Source organism: Salmo salar, chromosome 05 (assembly GCF_965601325.2).
Source record: "Salmo salar chromosome 05, fSalSal1, whole genome shotgun sequence".
Classification (NCBI taxonomy): Eukaryota; Metazoa; Chordata; class Actinopteri; order Salmoniformes; family Salmonidae; genus Salmo; species Salmo salar.
This window is the reverse complement of record NC_138295.1, coordinates 44,581,186-44,593,402: the sequence shown is the minus strand read 5'-3', so window position 1 is coordinate 44,593,402 and position 12,217 is coordinate 44,581,186. Positions and strand designations below refer to the sequence as shown.

The 12,217-nt window shown below is 39.4% G+C and overlaps 1 long non-coding RNA gene across 1 annotated transcript; it reads left to right on the top strand.

Annotated features, from left to right (window-relative positions):
* The first annotated feature begins 3,582 nt into the window (after positions 1-3,582).
* Positions 3,583-7,565, top strand: LOC106604968 (uncharacterized). The gene is made up of 6 exons (XR_001328771.1): positions 3,583-3,696; positions 4,370-4,441; positions 5,971-5,998; positions 6,176-6,265; positions 6,862-6,994; positions 7,100-7,565. It is a non-coding gene; the product is annotated as an uncharacterized LOC106604968 (long non-coding RNA).
* The last annotated feature ends 4,652 nt before the right edge of the window (positions 7,566-12,217 follow it).

Sequence of the window (12,217 nt, the reverse complement as noted above, 5' to 3'; positions counted from 1 at the left end):
CACTGGGCAGCTCGCGGCTGTGCTTCCCTTTGTAGTCTGCAATAGTTTGCAAGCCCTGCCACATAAGACGAGCGTCAGAGCCGGTGTAGTATGACTCAATCTTAGCACTATATTGGTGCTTTGCCTGTTTTATGGTTCGTCATAGGGCATTGTTTGCGTCTCTGTGTGTGGAGTACAGGTGATATATAATTTTTTCCCCGCTGGTTGCGCATTTATCATATTGATAGAAATTAGGTAAAACTGATTTAAGTTTCCCTGCATTAAAGTCACTGGCCACTAGGAGTGCCGCCTTTGGGTGAGCGGTTTCCTGTTTTCTTATTTCCTTATACAGCTGACTGAGTGCGTTCTTAGTTCCAGCGTCCATCTGTGGTGGTAAATAAACAGCCACGAAAAGTATAGATGAAAACTTTCTTGGCAAATAGTGTGGTCTACAGTTTATCATAAGATACTCTACTTCAGGCGAGGAAAATCTAGAGACTTCCTTAGATTTCGTGCACCAGCTGTTGTTTACAAATATGCACAGACCCATTGACCCCCGTAAAACTGCTGTCATTTCTTCCGGCGCTGTCACGTCCTGACCATAGAAAGATGTTACTTTCTATGGTAGAGTAGGTCAGGGCGTGACAGTTTTTTCTCTCTCTATGTTTTCTATTTCTATGTTGTCAGGGTCTAGTTTTGTATTTCTATGTTGGGGTTTTGTTTGGGATGATCTCCAATTAGAGGCAGCTGGTCCTCGTTGTCTCTAATTGGAGATCATACTTAAGTAGGGTTTTTTTCCACCTGGGTTTGTGGGAGATTGTTTTTTGAGTAGTGTATGTTTCAACTCTGCGTCACGGTTTGTTGTTTTGTTCTTTAGTTTATGTTTATGTATCTCATAGTTTCACAGTGTAAATAAAATGTGGAACGACAAACACGCTGCACTTTAGTCCGCTTCTCCTTACAACAACCGTGACAGGTGCCAGAGGAGGGATAGTTTGTGACTGTGAAGGACGAGAAAATGCATGCTGCCTCAATTAGCTTAGCTAGCTAGCTAATGGCAAAAATGTAGATTTCCGCCTAAATAGACATAGCCAAAAGTAACTGCTTTTAATAAGCAGTTATATGATAAGGACATGCATAAACTTGGTATCATTGGAAATACATCACCTAGCAGATTATAAGGAAATGGTACGAACATAGATAGGAAAGGCACAGTTCAGAACAGCTTGAGCTTCAGGTGTAGTCAAGGGACATCTCCAAGTGTTTCCTCAACCTCTCCAAAGTCACCTAAGTATGTAAATGAGGTAATTAACCTCCCTGGGCAAGGTGGGACGCTTGCATCCCACCCTAGTCAACAGCCAGTGGAATCGCGTGGCGCAAAATACAAATACCTCATAAATGCTATAACTTCAATTTCTCAAACATATGACTATTTTACACCATTTTAAAGACAAGACTCTCGTTAACCTGTTTGGGATAGGGGGCAGTATTTTCATGGCCGGATAAAAAACGTACCCGATTTAATCTGGTTATTACTCCTGCCCTGAAACTAGAATATGCATATAATTAGTAGATTTGGATAGAAAACACCCTGAAGTTTCTAAAACTGTTTGAATGGTGTCTGTGAGTATAACAGAACTCATATTACCTCTGCTGCAGAGGATAATTCATCAGAGTTGCCAGCCTCAGAAATTGCAGCCCAAATAAATGCTTCACAGAGTTCAAGTAACAGACACATCTAAACATCAACTGTTCAGAGGAGACTGTGTGAATCAGGCCTTCATGGCTGAATTTCTGCAAAGAAACCACTGTTAAAGTACACCAATTAGAGGAAGAGACTTGCTTAGCTCAAGAAACATAAGAAATGGACATTAGACCGGTGGAAATGTATTCTTTGGTCTGGAGTCCACATTGGACATTTTTGGTTCCAACTGTCATGTCTTTGTGAGACGCGGTGTGGGTGAACGGATGATCTCCGCATGTGTATTTCCCACCGTAAAGCATGGAGGAGGAGGTGTTATGGTGTTGGGGTTCTTTGCTGGTGACACTGTCCGTGGTTTATTTACAATTCAAGGCACACTTAACCACCATGGCTACCACAGCATTCTGCAGCACCTCCAGGCAGTGTAAGGGGTATTTTACCATGAAGGAGAGTGATGGAGTGCTGCATCAGATGACCTGGCCTCCACAATCCCCTGACCTCAACCAAATTGAGATGGTTTGGAATGAGTCGGGATGCAGAGTGAAGGAAAAGCAGCCAACAAGTGCTCAGCATATGTGGGAACTCCTTCAAGACTGTTGTAAGCTGTTGGAAGCTGGTTGAGGGAATGCCAAGAGTGTGCAAAGCTGTGATCAATGTAAATTAAGGGTGGCTATTTGAAGAATCTCAAATATAAAATACTTTTTTGGTTACTACAGTGGTTCCTCCTTTAAAAGTTGTGAGCTTACGCCGTGGGAATTAGAAGTCATTTGTGGTTTAGCATGGTACCCTACGTCACCACTTCATTGCTCCAGACCAGCACAAGGGGGAGGTAGAGCAGTGATTATGCTTTTGGGTCCTACTGTGTCTCTAACTGACAATGAATGGGCAACATAAACCGAAATAGAAACTGATCATTGTGCACGATTTCAGAATTACTTACTAAAACTGTTTTTTTTTTGTTTTTTTAATTATTATTATTATTTATTTTTTAATGATTATTTTGCTCTTACTGTAGTATTGTAGGCCACTCCAGACCAGTCATGTTGCATAGCGCCTGTGTGGTGCAACGGTCTAAGACACTGCATAGCAGTGCAAGCTGTGTCGCTACAGATGCTGGTTCAATACCTGGGAGGCCCATGAGATAACTGTATGTTTTTGGTTTGTCTACCTCTAAAAAAAGAAATAAATGATTCTAAATTACAAACTGGCTTTATTTACAAATTAGTAACAATGTCTCACCCCATGCTCAAGAATGGCCTTTTTCTCGGTCATTTTACTTATTTGAAAGCGAAATCATCTCCAAAACTTTTAAGGGGCATTGCACTAATAATGGCGCTGACTAGGGACACGTTCCTGCTGTTCTGTTCTTAGTGCCAGTCTGCATGTTCGAACTAAAACAATGTAACTAATAATGGCATCTTCATGCTTTCATTAATAAAATAATAATAAAAATACTCTTTCAAAATGCCAATGTTTATTTACTTATGAATCCATAATGAATTACTATGGGAATAAATATCACTGAACTACAGAAATATCCTCTAATCCTCTATATGTAATTATTGGCGGAGTGTCACGTCATATTTTTCAATATACTGTAATGAAACGGCAGGGAGCAGGTCTCGAACCCTCGACCTTCTAGCTCGAAGTCTAGCGCACTATCGACTGTGCTGCAAAAGCATGCTCGATCAGCAGAGTCGATATCCGCACGGTCATTACAATATTGTAGGCCTACTGTAGGCTACATGAGTCTATTTTAGCCCCGTTTCGCGCAGCTCTGAGACTGGACCCCTCGCGCAGCCGGGGCTTCTTTTGCTAAATGGCTCTAAACAGTTTCCCATGCATTGTCAATGGGGTTTGTAAACCAACCCGGATGTAATATAATTCTGACCACATGTTGACTCAGTGGCGCTTCTCCATGCAGGACGTGGGAGGAACGCACTCCTTAAACAGGAATCGGTGCCTCACCGGTCACTGAGCTGGCAAGCTAAAGTTATCTTGTTAGTCACAGAAATGTACGTTCAGCCTGTTACTTATTTTAGTCCGATTTGAGTTATCAGCATGGCTTAACATAGTTTACTTCGTTTTTGACCTCGACATTGTTGATGGATAGATACTTTCATATGCTAACGGCGCTAGTTAACCTAATATCTGGATGCCTCAATCTAGTTCCGGAGAGAGCAGCATACAAAGTCAACTTTGCTTTCAAACTTTGTAATCATCTGTAAAGTTGTTTTACATGCAATCATACAAGCTAGATAGATATTTTGTTAAAAAGCCTGTTGTCATCCATGTTTTTTTTTGGAGCAAGCTAAGCTATCGCTAGCTAGGTGGATAATAATGTGATGTACAGTAGGCTACAGTAACGTTACAGTATTACTGAATGACAACAATATAGCCTTGTCACTACTAGTTGGCAAGTTGGTTGATATGGGGTGCAGTAGGCTAGCGTCATTATTAATTGAGTCCCTTGACAAAATTATATTATTTTTGACTTGGTAAAATAAGCTAATTGTGTGCACTCTCACTAGATAGAATTGTGTGGTTTGGTGGCAGATTTTCAAAAGGAAATAGACATATACAGTATATCGTCAGCAATTCTCAATCAGATGAGATACAGAGCTAACCCATATTGAATTTCATTCATAAATGTGGACACTAATTATTGTTAATATTCTAATTATCTAGGCCCTCCATTCCCAAACCTGAAGCCCCCTGTCCCGAGCAGGAAAGACCAGGAAAAGTGTTGGTTTAATTAAGGTATTTAGAGTTACTGACATGAATAAAAGCATATACAAGCAATCTATCAAATGTATTTTATAAAGCCCCTTTTACATCAGGAGTTGTCACAACGTGCTTATACAGATATCCAGCCTAAAACCTCAAAGAGCAAGCAATGTAGACGTGGCCAGGAAATACTGAATTATGTTTTCATGTTGTTTTAAAGGAAACTACGATGGTAGTATGAAGGAGATCCATTCTGTTTTTTTACTGTTTATAATAACACAGATGTAACATGACTGTAAGTACTTGAATGGAGAAATGTATCGTGTTAGTCACAGTGCAAGGGTACCATATAAGTGTAGGTGCTTACTGTGCACATATTGATTGATGAAAGGCAGGAACCTAGAGAGGAACCAGGCTCTGAGGGGTGGTCAGTCCTCTTCTGGCTGTGCTGGTGGAGATTATAAAAGAGTACAGCCATTTAGCCAGACTATTCTTCAAGACGTTTAAACGTTCATAGATGACCATCGGTGTCAAATAAAATAGGTTTATAGAGGGTGCAATAGTTCAGCACCTCAGGAGTAAATGCCAGTTGGCTCTTTATAGCTGAGCATTTAGAGGTTGAGACAGTAGGTCCGGTAAAGAGAGACAGGATCAAACAGCAGGTCTGGGACAAGTTAGTACCTCCATTGAGCCTTGAGCAGGTCAGGGTTCCATAGCTGCAGACAGAAACAGCAGAGACTGGATCAGCAGCATGACTAGGTGGACTGGAGACAGGGACAGCCAGGAATCGTCAGGCCAGGTAGTCCTGAGGCATGGTCCTAGAGCTCATGTCCTGCAGCCTTTATTTAACTTGAGTGTAGACTAAGCCCTAGAGGTTTGTAACTTCACATGATTTAGCCTACTTGTCAATCCAGATCTGAATATTTTATATAATTTTTACTGTACACTGTTGATAGTAATTTTTCCCAAGCTAATCACTGAATGGCCTACTACAAGGATGTGGTCATAATAACACAGAACACACACATATCAGATTGCAAGGGCAAGTACAATGAGCAGTTATGAAAATGAAGTCTGCTGCGTGGGTTGCCAGATACACACACACACACAAACTTAATTCATTTGTTGTATTGTATTTATTATGGATCCCCATTAGCTGCTGCCAAGACAGCAGTTACTCTTCTTCGGGTCCAGCAAAATTAAGGCAGTTATACAATTTTAAAAACATTACAATACATTTACAACACATTAAGTGTGTTCCCTCAGGCCACTACTCTACTACCACATATCTACAACACAAAATCCTTGTGCACGTGTGTGTACAGTGCGTATGTTATCGTGTGTATGCATGTGTCTCTTCACGGTCCCTGCTGTTCCATAAGGCGTATTTTATCTGTTTTTTAAGATCTAATTTTACTGCTTGCATGAGTTACTTGATGTGGAATAGAGTTCCATGTAGTCATGGCTCTATGTACTACTGTACGCCTCCCATTGTCTGTTCTGTTTAGGTTAGTGTGTAGTCAAGGCTTTGTCATTAAAATTATATTGTGGCCATTTTTCAGAACTGCCAACCTGCTCGGTGGGTGACAGGTAACCAACCGTCTTTCCACCAAGCTGTTCCAGGTCTGAAGTGGCAGGCTGGAACTTCCAGAGGCTTGTAGACCTGAAGCAGTGTGATGATCAAACACACGTATACACACTCAATCAATCACTCTGTTTTGTTGTATAATTATTTTAACGTAAGAAAATTGTTCCTCTCTATTTTAGATCTGACACCCCTATTAGCTCAACCACAGTCTTCACAGCTGCAGTCGTCTGCCCCTGCATCTGCTACACCGGCCACGACAGGTGATACAGGTAATTATCACATGCATGTATACACACATGCACACTCTCCCTTACTTGGGTCTCTATTCAATCACGTCCGCTTTAGCCGACATCCACATAGCGGTTGTTTTGGAGGTGTCTGAGGTGGAACTGTGTTAGAGCTGTCAAATTCACAAGCGGCTCCTGGCATTATACCTAAAGTGGATATTGCCATTGGTTGCACGGAGTCGCATTAACAGAAAACTCATGCAGCCCTATTTACAAGTTAGAACACTGCAAATTGAGATGTAATCTACACCTCGAGTAGGCTGATAGAAATCCACTTTATTTAGTTGAATGATTTTGAATTTGAGCGGCATTATTTCTATATAACCTACACTTTCTCGTTCTAAACTTGTAACGAGAGTAAGACGGGTGTAGTTTTGTGACAATGATCAAGAGCTGCTGCTAACTGGTTTGACAGATCCAACGCAGTTACACCTCAGACACCGCCAAAACATCAGCTATGCAGTTGTCGGCTATCGCTGGTTAATGCTTGATCTGATTGAATCTAGGCCTTACACTCATTCAGTCTATTTAGTTGTATGATTATTGTCAGTTAAGAAAAATATTCCTCTCTATTTTAGGTCTGCCAACCCCCAGCAGTTCAGCTGCTGTCACAGCAGTCCTCTGCTGTAGTATTTAATTTACCGGCTGCACCAGTTCCTACTACACTGGGAGTGAAGGGAGAAACTTTTGAGGATACCCAGATGGATACATGTAATTCAGAATTATATTGCATATGCTCACTCATACCAGCAGATGTACACACAGACATGTTGTTGAGCTGTATACTTACTGTCACTTTGTGCATCTCTCTTTCAGATCTGCCATGCACTTCACCACTGCCTGACAGCCTCACCCAGAAGTGCATACACTGGGCCTATCAAGACTGACAAAGCAGAGATGGGTGGCTGACAAGGAAAAATAAAATAACATGCACTCACACACATTATCCACAAAGTAAATAAGTTGTAATTACTTGTTTATTTAATGTTTGCTCCATTTTATTTTCAGATTGGAGATATCTACTCCTTCATAACCAATATCTACATAATTACTGTAAATATCTATCAAATCAAAGTGTGAATGATAATATTGTAAAAGACTATGGCTTAATGTTTACAGTTTGAGGAAATTCTGTGTGCTTTTTTCAGAGTTGAAAAACATGTCTCCCTCTCACAAACGCACATTAGACCCAATGTAAATAAATTGTAATAAGTTGTTTGTTGTATGTATGCTACATTTTATTTGAGGAAAATATCTGCAATAAAGTACATTCACAGTTAAAGCAATGTCTGGTTTATTGGATATTTCTCTGAATACAATGTATGACCAGAAGGAAGTTGGCAGACCTGCAACCCTTGGACTGTGTAGGTTTTGTCATCTGGAGCTGAAAAATAGAGCGATAGGGAGGGAGGGGAGGAAGAGTTCAGTTTAAAGGTTTATCATTAATAACTGACACAATTCTACAATGAATACATAGAATAATACATAATAGAGTGACCAATAGTTACTGTATTGTGATGGTTTAGTATTTTATTTACTCAGTCAAGTAGTGCCCCAAGGAGGGATCGAACCGTATCTCAAAAGCAGCAGAAAAGGTCAAATAAGGTCACCAAAATTTCCGTTACGGCTATACACGCAGGACATGGGGTTTCTTTAGCTAAATAGCCCAGTACTGTACTGCCGACTGTCACGTTGTACAGCGCCATATTTTCCATACCATCCTAACGGAAACCCAGAGGGTTTTTGGTTTTTCTTGGAATAGAAACACCATCATTTTAATCAAATTAATTAAGCAAGTACCAATCAAAGGTTTGGACACACCTACTCATTGCAGGATTTTTCTTAATTTTTACTATTTTCTCCATTGTAGAATCATAGTGAAGACATCACAACTATGAAATAACACATATGGAATCAGTTAAGAACACATTCTTGTTTACAAGGACAACCTACTCCTTCCTCCCCATCTGGGAATTGAACCCCGGTCTCCCGCGTGCCTGCATTCTCTAGTACAGCCATTATTGAAGGTAACTGAGGTCACTGAGAAAGTCTGGACATGGCCTGCTTCCCTTGTTGTAAGGAATTAGGCACTTCCCCATGTTTACTACAGTATGTATTGTATGCTATGTTTACTTGTCAGACTGCACAGAAGCCTGATAAACAAATGCAGGTGGCTTATATCTTCAAAATGCTTTAAATGCTTTATTATCCAAATGTAAAAGCTTATACTGTACAGTGCTGTATTTTTTTCATCAGCATCTTTATGCTTTCGTAAATAAAATAATGATAAAAATACTCTTTCAAAATGCAGATGTTGATTTAGTTATGGATCCATAAAGAATTACTATGGGAATAAATATCACTGAATTACAGAAATATTGGAACAAAGTTGTCTAATGAAGGAAAACAAATTGTTGCTTACTGGAAAATGCTCTTTCAAACACACATGGTCGTGTTGTCATGAGTCATTATGGCTATTAGCAGGGCTATATTTTGGCCTTTATAAATATTATTTTGACCTTTATTCAGATCACAATCACTCACAGTAATTTTTTTTAAACAAAATAATCTCCAAAATAAAATTATATATAACCTTCCCGCGGTGGATGTCTATTTCAGCACCGTTCCGTGCTGCTCTGAGACAAGCATGGAGAAACGAAAACGTTCAATTATATTCCATTATATTCTTAATTAGGAATAGGGGGCAGTATTTTCACGTTCGGATGAAAAGCGTGCCCAGAGTAAACTGCCTGCTACTCGGGCCCAGAGTCAAATATTGCATTTTATTAGTAGATTTGGATAGAAAACACTCTGAAGTTTCTAAAACTGTTTGAATGATGTCTGTGAGTATAACAGACCTCATATGGCAGGCAAAAACCTGAGAAAAATCCAACCAGGAAGTGGGAAATCTGACGATTGTAGTTTTTCTTTCTAATCCCTATCGAAACTACAGGGTCTGTGGGGTCACATTGCACTTCCTAAGGCTTCCATTGGCTGTCAACAGCCTTTAGAAACGTGCTTCTACTGTTACTGGGCAGAGAATAGGAGCTCACTCTATCAGTGGACTGCCTGGGAGCAGTGAGTTGTTTACTGCGCAGGCACGTTGGCGCCCCGCTCCTTCTTTTTCTTCTGTAATGAATACACTATTGTCCGGTTGGAATATTATCGACGTTTTATGTTAAAAAGACCCTAAGGATTGATTGTAAACATCGTTTGACATGTTTCTAAGAACGGTAATGGACTTTTTTACTTTTTGTCTCTGGTTTTAAGCTCGCGCATTTTGCCTTTGGATAGAGATCTGAACGCGCGAACAAAATGAGGTATTTGGACATAAATATGGAGTATTTCGAACAAAAATAACATTTCTTGTGGAAGTGGGAGTCCTGGGAGTGCATTCCGATGAAGATAAGGAACGTGACACTTCCTACGGCTTCCATAGGCTATCAGAGCCCGGGAAAAAGCTGAACGATATCGAGGCAGGCTCTGGCTGAAACACATTATCGCTTTTGGCAAGTGGCCACTCAGAGTACTATGGGCTTAGGCACGTGCCCGCGTCGACCGAATGCTTTCTTTTCCTTTGTCTGTTTACCTAAACGCAGATTCCCGGTCGGAATATTATCGCTTTTTTATGAGAAAAATTGCATAAAAATTGATTTTAAACAGCGGTTGACATGCTTCGAAGTACGGTAATGGAATATTTAGAATTTTTTTGTCACGAATTGCGCCATGCTCGCCACCCTTATTTACCCTTTAGGATAGTGTCTTGAACGCACAAACAAAACACCGCTATTTGGATATAACGATGGATTATTTTGGACCAAACCAACATTTGTTATTGAAGTAGAAGTCCTGGGAGTGCATTCTGACGAAGACAACAAAGGTAATAACATTTTTCTCATAGTAAATCTGACTTTGTTGAGTACTAAACTTGCTGGGTGTCTAAATAGCTAGCCCTGTGATGCCGGGCTATCTACTGAGAATATTGCAAAATGTGCTTTCACCGAAAAGCTATTTTAAAATCGGACATATCGAGTGCATAGAGGAGTTCTGTATCTATAATTCTTAAAATAATTGTTATGCTTTTTGTGAACGTTTATCGTGAGTAATTTAGTAAATTCACCGGCAGTGTTCGGTGGGAATGCTAGTCACATGCTAGTCACATGCTAATGTAAAAAGCTGGTTTTTGATATAAATATGAACTTGATTGAACAAAACATGCATGTATTGTATAACATAATGTCCTAGGGTTGTCATCTGATGAAGATCATCAAAGGTTAGTGCTACATTTAGCTGTGGTTTGGGTTTATGTGACATTATATGCTAGCTTGAAAAATGGGTGTCTGATTATTTCTGGCTGGGTACTCTGCTGACATAATCTAATGTTTTGCTTTCGTTGTAAAGCCTTTTTGAAATCGGACAGTGTGGTTAGATTAACGAGCGTCTTATCTTTAAAATGGTGTAAAATAGTAATATTTTTGAAAAATGGAAGTAATAGCATTTCTAAGGTATTTGAATAACGCGCCACAGGATTCAACTGGCTGTTGAGTAGGTGGGACGCTTGCCCATAGAGGTTAAAGTTTATCGACGTTTATGATGAGTATTTTTGTAAATTGATGTGTTCATTCACCGGAAGTTTTGGGTGGCAATACTTTTTCTGAACATCACGCGCCAAAGTAAAATGGGGTTTTTGGATATAAATATGAACTTTATCTAACAAAACATACATGTATTGTCTAACATTGAGTCCTGGGAGTGTCATCTGATGAAGATCGTCAAAGGTTAGTGATTATTTCTGTTTTTTTGTGATGCCTCTCCTTGCTTGGAAAATGGCTGCGTGGTTTTTCTTGTGAAGTTGATGTCCTAACATAATCTAATGTATTGCTTTCGCCGTAAAGCCTTTTTGAAATTGGACACTGTGGTTGGATTAAGGAGAATCTTATCTTTAAAATGGTGTATAATAGTTGTATGTTTGAGAAAATTGAATTATGAGATTTTTGCTGTTTTGTTTTTCGCGCCCTGCTATTACATTGGCTTTTGGCTAGGGGTTCCGCTAGCGGAACTCCTGTCCATAACAGGTGTGTTGATTGAATATAAGCAAGTGATGTCTGCTAAATAATCAAGTTAAATAATTCTAAATAACAAACTGGCTTTATTTAGAAATTAGTGAGAATGTCTCACCCCATGTTCAAGAATTGCCTTTCTCTCACTAACTCTAGGTTAAATGAAAATGAAATCTCCAAAATACAGATACTTTTTAAACAAAGCGATGATTATTATTAATTAATTAATTTACAATTATATAAAAGCCCCATAGATATTCTCACAGATCCTAATGGAAAATGCCGCTTATATATTCATTCATTGGCGGAGAGTCACGTCATTAAAAATATATTTTTAGATATACTGTAGGCCTAACATAGGCAAAATGATTATTGGTTACACTACAATTAGGGTGTGGAAATGTTATGCCCCTTAGATATTAATTTAGAATCCTCCAATCCTCTTATGCTGTAGCCTACTCCCGACCGTCATGTTGTACAGCGCAATATTTTCCATTCCATCCTAACGGAAACCCTGAGGGTTTCATTATTCTCGGGAATAGAAACACCATAATATTAATCAAATTAATTAAGACAAATTTCTTAAAACCAATCCCATGCACTATGTTATTAGATGTTTTTTTTTATTCTCTAGTAATTCCGATATGGGAGACTATCAAATGCTTCTCAAAGTTGCCCTCTGGTGGTCAAAATAGCACTAACTTGCATTAACGTAAAAAATGGCTGACAATTAAATTACGTGCCATAGAATGCTGCAGCAGCCTGCAATGTGTGCTGCAGTATGACCAACTTTTAAAGGAGGAACCACTGTACATGATTCCATATGTGTTATTTCATCGTTTTGATGTCTTCACTATTATTCTACAATGTAGAA